Consider the following 7,500-nt stretch of genomic DNA (forward strand, 5'->3'; position numbering starts at 1 on the left):
AGCACGTGTTTATCCCGGTCAAGGAGAGGTCGCAACACCAGGTGGTCCCTGCTTTGCGCACCCCTCTTCTGCCCGCGCCCTCAGCTCCGGGCTGGTTTGACTTTGTCTCCTGTTGGGCCATCTTGGGTGCCGGGATAGCGGACTTCCTTTTCTGAGCGCTCCGGGTTCCTGCGTCTCCTCAGCTTCTAGGTCCCTCCTCGGCTTCCCGCCACACGGTTTTCTACCGTCTTCATCCTTTCGGTCTGTTTCTCTCTCACCTTTCACGACTAAAACGAGTTAGAATGCAGGAGACACCAGCTAGAGGACCCCACGGCCGTGCTGGGGAGCCCTCTGTAGGCTCCCATGTCTTTCTTACATTAGTGTAAAGTGTGTCACAAAGGTTTTAGGGATTTGAGGAAGATCAAACACCCTGGGCACACCTACCAAGGGGGCGCGGGGGAGGGTCGTGGGGGGGAGGACCAGAGAGGGAGATGGGAGGACAGGTTGGGGGGGGCGGTGAGGGCGAGGCAGTACTGCCCTTTTGGAGTAAAATTTGGCAATCCCTAACACGAACCTTTTGCAAACTATCCGTAATGCCACTTCTTGGAATCCAGCCCAAAGAAATAATATGAAAGGTTAAAAAAATATTTTGGACCCCAAAAATGTTAATCACAGGCCTGTGAGATAACTCATCACCCGACTTCAGCAAGTTGTTCTCTGATCTCCACAGGATGCCACCGGGCCTACATACCCTGACCTACATAACATAATAAATAAATGTAATTTTAAAAGGAATCAAACTACAGCGGCATGGAGAAATCTTGGAAATACGGAAGTCTCCAAATGTGCAACAACAGCGGGCTGTAAGTCACGGAATCTGCTCCCGTCCACGGTCCACGCTGATTCTGCTGGGAGTCGTGGTTTTAAGAATGATAATACCCCGGAGAAGCAGGCCGTGGAGTGGTCAGTCTGAAAGCAGGACCGGATCCTGGTGAGGCTGCAGATGACACAGAAAGCATCTGTACGTGCTCACCCTGGCAGTCCGGCGCTAAACACACTTTCTTTCCTTCCTGCTTTCCACGTTCCCTTCTGCCTCCTGATTTTCAGGATGGAATAAAACATCGGCCTCTCGCTTTCCTTTGAAAAAACAGCAAGGCCCTGAGAAAAAGGACAGGGAAGCCCAGTACCTGTGTGAACAGGAGTTGTGCAGTTCCGGGAAGTGACAGAGCCACGGATGTGGGGGTCGGGGACAGAGCGTGAGTTTGGGGAAATTCTACCTGCTTCCCATGGGAGCTCCAAGGACAGACCCGCGGGTTCTGCTGATTTCTTTATTTAGTGTTTACATTTTTATTTATTTACTTATTTAATTTATGGGTAAGTCATGTGACTACTACATGTGGGGGGAGGAGGGATGGGGGGCAGTGGATTATGGGAGCCTTCTTCTTCTGTCATATGGGCCCTAGGGGTTGAACTTGGGCCATCAGTGTGGTATCAACATTGGCATTTTAGTTTCTTTCTTTCTTTTTTAAAGATTTATTTATTTATTTATTTATTTATTTATTTATTTATTTATGTGAGCACACTGTCAGTCCTCAGACACACCCGAAGAGGGCATCGGATCCCATCACAGATGGTTGTGAGACACCATGTTTCTGGGAATTGGACTCAGGATCTTTAGAACAGTCAGTGCTCTTAACCACTGAGCCATCTCTCCAGCCATGGTTTCTTTTAAAAACTCGGAAATATTGTAAGAATATGTTTTTGTTTTAATCCCAAGCATGAGATTTGTTTTTTTCTGTAGGTATTTTCTGTGATTGTGTGACTTTGGAATGCTGAGGATTTTGCAGCGGGTACATAAATGCCGGGTCCTGAGAGGTGTGCTGGGTTGTCGGTTGGCCGCTATAGGTCGTGGTTGGTCACTGTTGAAATAGTGTGGCCAAAGAAGAAAGAAGAAATTAGATGCCCTGTTGGGAAAGATCAGACTTGTCCCAAGAAAGTTGACACCTCCTATAATCAGCAGGAAGTAGTCTAGTGATGTCACCCCATTTACCTTTACCTGTCTTTCTCTCTTATGTAGTGTTAGGGGGTTGAAAAGGTGGAACAAAAGGAGTGGAGAAGGGTGAAGAAAGAAGAACCCACAATGTAGCCAAAGTCCAGCCACAGTCTGGCCCAACAGCAATTACCTTTGTTGGCTCTGCCTGCCTTGCCAGCCCAAGACTGACTGGTTCTTTCATGTTGATGAAAACACCCTTCAGGATTGGGGTTTTAACTGGAACCAGACCCCCTGTCTCTTGGCACCCGATCACTTATTCCAATAGTAGTCACAACTGGCTTCTGTCGTCACAAATAAGATTGTGAGTGGTAGGCTCACTGTCTGGCCCAAAATGGCGGGTGCACGAACTGAGTGCTCACCGTGTACCAGAGCTGTAAATCCCACAGATCCTTCCTGCTGAAACCAGAACCTTCCTGCTGAAACCAGAAGTCGATGGAGTCCCATGACCTTTCACCTTCTCTCTCGGAGCTTCTGATCCTGCCCCCCCTGTCTTTCATTTCTTGCTGTCCAGCAAGACATTGGACCGGTTATGACAGCCTGTGACTAGTGAGTGCTTAAGATGTGTCCAGGGCCACTGAGGGATCGAAGCTGCATTTTAATTAATTGTAATTGACATATCAGCCTATGGGTCGTAACTGCAGTGTTGGATGGTCCAGCTCACTAAGAACCTGTCCTCAGCTCTGCCTGTGACACTGTCATTCACATCTCTCCTTTATGTTCCTCTGTCACTGCCTCTGCAGTCTGAATGTCACTGCTGTGGCATGCCTGAGTGGGTACTGGTTTACAGAAGCTCCTGCCATGGGTGGGAGGCTGCATGAGCATCTCTTCCAACTCTTCAGGGACCTGCATGGGAGGGGTGAAAGCCCTTGTGGAAGTCTTTATACCAGGGGAATGGGGCAAGCGCTACAAAGTTTCTTTTCCTGCTACAAAGTTTTTTTCCTGCTACAAAGTTTCTTTTCCTCAGACAAGCAGGTGCTAAGACTTCCGCAGCAACAGAGCCCAGACTCTGAGGGCAGATCCAGCAGATATTCCTTAAATTTTGCTCTCTTAGCACCTCCTGTGTCTCCCTGGCTCTGCGCCATGCTCTGCTGAGTACCCCTACACCCAGATTCTCTGCCCCTCTGGGACCCTGAAGCTTCTGGGTTTTCTGTTTGATGTCTGTGTTTGTATCTGTCTTCTCCATGAAGCTTAGAATCCCTACAGGGTAAGTAGCTTCTCTGTCCTGTTGAGGACTGAATCCACAGGACCCACTGCACAGTAGGCATTCCATAAGCATGTATATGAGCCAACACAGCACACACTAGGTGCTCCTAAAGCACACATATGAGCCAACACAGCACACACTAGGTGTTCCTAAAAGAACATGTAGAAATAAGTACAACACACAGTGGGCACTTTAGAAAAGTGCATGTAAGATGGGCCTGGAGAGATGGCTCAGTGGTTAAGAGCACAGGTTGCTTTTGCAAAGGACCTGGGTTCAATCCCCAGCACCCACACAGGGTCTCACAACATTCTATAACTCCAGTTCCTGGGGATCTGATGACTTCCTGGGTACCAGGCACATGTGTGGTATACATACACACAGGCAAAACACTCGTACACATAAAATAAATAAAATAGTTTTAAGGAATAGGATGGATTAAAAATAAGAATATATTTAAACAGACACAGCTCTCAGTGGGTGCTCCAGTAAGATATGTATAGGAAACGCAAAAGCTTGGTGGGAAGATGGTTGGGCTGTAGACCTAATTCCAGATTCCTGAGTTTGACTCTTCTTGTTCTAATGAGGTGTGTAACATGAGACACATCCCCCTGCACTCAGTGTCCTTGTATGTTAGTTCCACTGACACTCTCCTTCCTGCTCACTTCCTGGAGACACTGTTAGCACAAACAAGATACCATGTTGCTTTAGAAAGTTATTCCCCTAAACAAAATGCTCTGAAAATCTGGAACATTGAACTATTTTTGACCTTTGGCCATTTTGTATGTGAGCAGCCTCACCTAGGTAAAAGAGAACCAAGGGCCATTGCCCTCTGACTAACGTCCACGGAACAGACCAGAGCAGTAGCTAACACGCCAAGCAAGAAGGCTGCGCATGCGTGGCTCACTGAGCCCCAGCCTTGGGGCACAGCTTGGAGGTCTTTACTCTTCCTCCCTAGGAGTAAGGGCTGGCTACACTGGAGGAGGGCTGACTGTCAGGAAGGAGGCCTCCAGCGAAAAGCCAGCCTCTCAGACGGGAGGGTTTTCCATCTGACTTTTAGGAAAGTAAGTTTTCTCCTGAAAATCACAGATCTTTGTCTGTTCTCCCTCTGCTTGAGAATTTCTTCCAATCTGTGATTCTGAGAGCCACGGTGGGGCATCTGCGGCCTGTGTCAGCTACGGCGTCACCAGGACTGCTCCAGGGGGGTTAATTGCATCTAAGCGTTGGAAAGCGACTCTCTAATTAAACTTTGAAACGGAATGGTAAAATCGCTGGGTGACAGACTGTCTGTGGGAGGGTCCCCTGAGGTGCTCTTCGGTTATTGCTAATCATCTTCTGGGCCCAGGCTGTTCCTGTGTGCAGTGGGGCCGGTGTTCAGACCTCGCTGGGTAGAACTCTGGATTCCCTTGGAGGTTTGTCAGACAGGCCCCCCCACGGTGCTCTGCGCCCTGCCTGAACCCTACAGTTGGGCCTGGATATCTTGGAAGACTTTCGCTGCTTGTCTTCGGCTCTCTGATTTCTATTTAAAAATCCAAAGGTTATTTCTATACTTAGAACCATGACATCAAAGAAATTCGAATGCTGGAAGTTAACTCTAGATGTTTGTGAGCATTGCCCAAAGAATTCGAGTTTGAGACCATTGGCACCGGCTATAAAATTCCCTCACACTGAACTCCTCAGGTTTACTCAGTACCCCAAGCCAGTGCCCCACAAGACAATTTGGGAGATACCAGTTAAGTCTATGAAGGACCCTGCCGCGAGGCTCTCTGAGGAGTGGTCAGGCAGGTCAATGGGCACCTCACAAGTTCTGGAACATCCCCTTTGCTCCTCGCCCCTCCCTTTCTTTCACACGGACACTGTGGCATCCGCTGAAGTGGCTTCCCAAGTCCTTCTAAGCCAGATTTCCTGTTATCTGTAAGAGATCTTCTAAATTAAGTGGGTAGAGGTGGGAAGATCTCTGCCCTAAGTGTGGGCAGCCAGTTTCTTGGGCTGGGCTTCCAGACTGCCAGCATTCCTGGTGCTCGCTCCCTTGCTGGGCTTCCTGACTGCAGAGGCTCTGCCTCGGGCACTTGCTGTCCCCACTGTGAGCCACACTATCTCCTTCCTCAAACTGCAGGCCAATGTAAGACTTCCTCCTTTAGGGTACTTCCTGTGCACTTTGTGACAGGAATGAGTAAGTGATGGCCCTCGGTTTTGTTTTACTTTGTTGTTGTTGTTTGGTTTATTTACTTTGTCCCCCCAACCCCGAGTTCTCCTGTATACACCTAGGTGTCTGGGAACCCCCTCTTTAGACCAGTCTGGCCTAGAACTCAGAGATCTGCCTGTCTCTGCCTCTCAAGGGCTGGGATTAAAGGAGTGTGCCACCACCACCTGGTTGTCTTTTAAAATCACCCTGGAAGGCCATCTCCCTGAGAACTTTGTCCCCAGCAGAAATAAGCCGCATATTTTCTGGGTCCCTATGGCTGCCAGCATAGTCTGTGACTTATGGTGAGTTAAAGAACACAGGCTCTAACATAGGTGCCACCAACAGGGACCACGTGTTCAAATACATGAGTCCGTAAGGGGACATTTCTCCTTCACATTACAAGCACCCATCACATACCAGGGTCTGCAGGATAGGAGGGGTCTTCTTGGCAGGCGAGATGACCTCAGAGCTGATTGAGGACAGTCACTGTGTGACAGAGGGTGGCAGTGCAGGTGACTGGGCCTGGAGCTTGCGGACCCATGAGCTCTTTCTGAGTGGCGAGGTTTGTAGGCAGCTTGGAGTACAGCCTCGCTGCTGTGGGCACCTTTATCTTCATCCCCATCCTCCCATAACTGCCTCACTAGAGCTTTCATACACGTCTGTGGCAGAGGTCACACAGGGTGTCTGAAGAGCCACCCCGGGGACATAACAGCATTGTTGTATTCAATGACTATTGAAGCTATAACTTGTTACCCTGCCCAGTGCCACTTATGCAGGATGTCCTCATGACAAATGCATCCTAGGGCACTGGGCCAAGAAAACTGGATTCTCTTCTTGACATCCACTTGGATTCCGGCTCCAGAGAGTAAGAACACCAGGGCCTGCTGTTCTGGCCTGCGGACTCTGGTGGGAGGGAGCTCCACAAGAGAGTGCAACTTGATTCTGTGGCTTCACCTGGAAGAAAGTACAATATCGACTCCATGGCTGGATCCGAGTGAACCTTAGGTTTTTTTTTCCCCTTTTAATTGTAAGCTGTTCTTTTGGAGAAGAGAGTGGGGGAGGGGAGTGGTTATGTCTGTCAATACGTGGTTTAGAAAGCCGATGGCAGCGCTAAATAGAGTTTGTACCTGTCTCTCAAATGCCACTTGCCAAACTCTGTTCTGCAACACACAAAGCCTCTAGGAGATGCTCACGGGTGTTCCAACGGAAGGGAAACAATTGGAGCTGGTGGTGTATGTCATCTACATCAGGAAAATAACAAACATCTCTACAGCACTAATGACAGAGTAGGAGAGGCGGGGCCGCAGAACAGGGGCGTGGGCTCTGGAGCCGCAGCCCTGAGGTCCCATTTACTCTGAATCTGCCCGTGTGCACATGTGCCTGCGTGTTCGGGTGTTCCTGTGAGTGAGTGTGAACTTACTTGTGGGGAAGCCAGAGGGTAAGCGTGGCTGTCATTTTTCTTCAGGTACTGTCCTTCCGTTTTGATTTGTTGCTTTGGAGTTTTGTGAGATATCTCACTGGCCTGGTACTTTTCCTAGTATGTCAGCAATCTTCAGGAGTATCCCTGTCCCGGCCCCCTCCCCCTGGCAGTACAAGCGCACCCCATGCCCTGTTTTTTGCATGGTTACTTGGTTTTGAACTCAGGTCCTCATGTTCCTCATGCTTGCAAGGCAGACTTTTTACTGCCTGAGCCGTCTCGGCATACTTGATCTCTTTAATGGGCTTCTTGTTCTCTTAGGGTTTTACTGCTGTGAATAGACACCATAACCAAGGCGACTTTTTTCTTTCTTTTCTATTTTTAAAGTTTTTTTATTTATTGTATGTATGTGAGTACACTGTAGCTGTCTTCAGACACTCCAGAAGAGGGCATCAGATCTCATTACAGATGGTTGTGAGTCACCATGTGGTTGTTGGAAATTGAACTCAGGACCTCTGGAAGAGCAGCCAGTGCTCTTAACCACTGAGCTATCTCTCCAGCCCACCAAGGCAACTCTTATAAGGACATTTAATCGGGGCTGGCTGACAGGTTCAGAGGTTCAGTCCATTATCATCAAGGCAGGAACATGGCAGCATCCGGGCAGG

This window comes from Micromys minutus, assembly GCF_963924665.1.
Source record: "Micromys minutus genome assembly, chromosome: 1".
In the NCBI taxonomy this organism is placed as follows: domain Eukaryota; kingdom Metazoa; phylum Chordata; class Mammalia; order Rodentia; family Muridae; genus Micromys; species Micromys minutus.